Source organism: Microtus ochrogaster, chromosome 21, assembly GCF_000317375.1.
Source record: "Microtus ochrogaster isolate Prairie Vole_2 chromosome 21, MicOch1.0, whole genome shotgun sequence".
In the NCBI taxonomy this organism is placed as follows: Eukaryota; Metazoa; Chordata; class Mammalia; order Rodentia; family Cricetidae; genus Microtus; species Microtus ochrogaster.
In genome coordinates this window covers 11010005-11013174 of record NC_022022.1, presented here as the reverse complement: position 1 = coordinate 11013174, position 3170 = coordinate 11010005, and positions in this window count along the sequence as shown.

Here is a 3170-nt window from a genome sequence, read left to right as displayed (position 1 = left end):
AAATATATATATTTATATTTATAAAAGAGAAAAGTTACATAAAGACTGAAAGCGAATCAGTTTTATTTACTGGAAATAATACTCACAGCAAAATAAAGTACAGAATAACACATTGTGAAGTGAAAAAAATAAAAATTACAGGTGTGTAGTTGTGTGAGTTTATTTCTTGGTCCTCTTTTCTAGGACATTGTCCTAATGTCTGCTCTTGTGTCCGTACCGTGTTGCTTTCGTCACTAGGGCTCTGTGCTGTATTTTGAGACCTGGTGGCTCTAGCGTTGCCCTTTCTGTTAGCGATTGCTTTGGTTACTCAGTCCATCTAGGTTCTATATGAATTTAGTAGTATTTTTTCTAGTTCTGTGAATAATGTCGTTGGGGTTTTCATGGAGACTGAGCTGAATCTATAGGCCACCTTTAGTACTAGAGCGGTTTTCACAACATTAATTCTGCCAATCCATGGCCACAGGAGCTCTTTGAATCTCCCACTGTCTTCTTGAAATTTCTTTCTTCATTTAGAGATTTCATTGCAGAAGTCTTCCATCTCCTTGATTCAATTTATTCCTAGGTATATTATTTTATTTTATTTTTTGAGGCTACTGAGAATGGGATTTTTTTTAACTCCCAATTTTATTCTTAGAAAGTTTCCTTGGATATATTTTTTTATTTTATTTTTTTATTTATTAAAGATTTCTGCCTCCTCCCCGCCACCGCCTCCCATTTCTCTCCCCCTCCCCCGATCAAGTCCCCCTTCCTTGTCTGCCCAAAGAGCAATCAGGGTTCCCTGCCCTGTGGGAAGTCCAAGGACCATCCACCTTCATCCAGGTCTAGTAAGGTGAGCATCCAAACTGCCTAGGCTCCCACAAAGCCAGTACGTGCAGTAGGATCAAAACCCATTGCCATTGTTCTTGAGTTCTCAGTAGTCCTCATTGTCCGCTATGTTCAGAGAGACCGGTTTTATTCCATGATTTTTCAGACCCGGGCCAGCTGGCCTTGGTGAGTTCCCGATAGAACACCACCATTGTCTCAGTGTGTGGGTGCACCCCTCGCGGTCCTGAGTTCCTTGCTCGTGCTCTCTCTCCTTCTGATCCTGATTTGGACCTTGAGATTTCTGTCCGGTGCTCCAATGTGGGTCTCTGTCTCTGTCTCCTTTCATCGCCTGATGAAGGTTAATATTCAGGAGGATGCCTATATGTTTTTCTTTGGGTTCTCCTTCTTATTTAGCTTCTCTAGGATCACGAATTATAGGCTCAATGTCCTTTATTTATGGCTAGAAACCAAATATGAGTGAGTACATCCCATGTTCCTCTTTTTGGGTCTCACTTACCTCACTCAGGATAGTGTTTTCTATTTCCGTCCATTTGTATGCAAAATTCAAGAAGTCATTGTTTTTTACTGCTGAGTAGTACTCTAATATGTATATATTCCATACTTTCTTCCTTGGATATATTTTAAAAACCAGTTTTGTTTTGTTTTGTTTGGTATGGTTTGATTTTTCGAGACAGAGTTTCTCTGTATCTTTTGAGCCTGTCCTGGAACTCACTCTGTAGACCAAGTTGGCCTTGAACGCACAGAGATTTGCCTGTCTTTGCCTCCCAAGTGCTGGGATTAAAGGTGTGTGCCACCACTGCCCGGCTTCTTCTTCTTCTTGTTATTTGTTTTTTGTTTTTTTTGAGATAGGATTTCTCTGTGTAGCCTGTAGGCCCATATTTCATAGGAGATATTTACAGCCAGGTTCTCTGGCCATGCATGCTTAGTTTTCAAGGGCCGCTGCATTCCTGCCAGACACCTGTAGCCACCTAACAAAAGACTCAGGATGGACAGCTCCTTCTCCTTGTTATTATGTAGATCGCCTGGGGAGAGGTGTGGATTCCAAGCTGGTGACAGAGTTGCAGGTGTGATGGGTGTACTCCCGCGTCCCCTGGGAAAGAGTATATTAATAAGTTTCCACCTTGGTTTACCTGGGGAGCGTAAAAGGTTTGAAGAATAAACACGGATAGATCTTCAGGAATGAACGAAGCCTGAGATGCCCTTCTGATATTGCTGTGTGAACTGTGTCTCATTATTTTCTGCGCCTCCGTCCCGGTCCAGTTAGGGAAAAGTAGTTTTTACGTTGGGACTTCGGACCCCAACAGTAGCCCTGGTGTTAATCCCACTGGTTGAGAATAAAACCACTAGTATAATCTTGGAGCCAAATTTGAAGCAAGCTTTAATTAAATACTGTCCAAGAAGATGGACTCTGGGCAGAACCACTCCTGGGTTCCCAGGAAATGGCCATAAATCACATATTGCAGAGGTTTAAAAGAGCAAAACCACAGGAACTTCGTATCTCCCACCAAGTCCAATCACGGGCATATATCCTGATCAACTTCCTGCCTGTGTCTCTTACCCCTGCCACACCCAATCAGGGGCAAATATATATACTGACATATTTTCCCGCTCATGCACCTCCCACCTGCATGTGATCAAGAACATCTGGTGTGTCAAATAAACTTGGTTAGGGAAGTGAAAACATAAGGCTTGTTATCTCCCACAAACAACAGCTTCCTGCATTTCAGGAAGTACCTTTCTCAGGCATAGGGCTTCCAGGCTAGAGGCATTTTTGTTTTATGGATTTCTTAGGCACAGTAATTAAAACTTAAAACATAACTTTGATTCTCACACTAAGCATCCTAGAACTTGCTCTGTAGACCAGGCTGGCCTCGACTTCACAGAGAACCAAGTTGTCTTTGCTTCCCACTGGGATTAAAGGTGTATGCCACCACTGTGGAAGCCAGCCACGATAAGCCAAGTATGGGGCAGGTCATCCAAAGGAAGTTCTTTACTTCCAACCATTATCACCTGACAGAGTAAAACTCGGCCATCGATAAATTTAATAAGGGGCCTGAGTCTCAGTAGTTTACCCTGAAGCAATACCTGGCTGCAGAAAGAACCACAAACTGAGATTACCTGAGCACCACCCAAGAACATTCAAAGGAAATGCCTAATATTCCAACCGCTGTAGGTAGGACCACCTGCCAGAACACACTCACCAGAACACCCCTAGACAAATGTCAGCCAATCAGGGGTCCTAAATCTCAAAAACCCCTCACCCCCACCTTTATTTTTGTTTGTTTGTTTGGTTGGTTTTTTTTTTTTGTTTTTCGAGACAGGGTTTCTCTGTGGTTTTGGAGCCT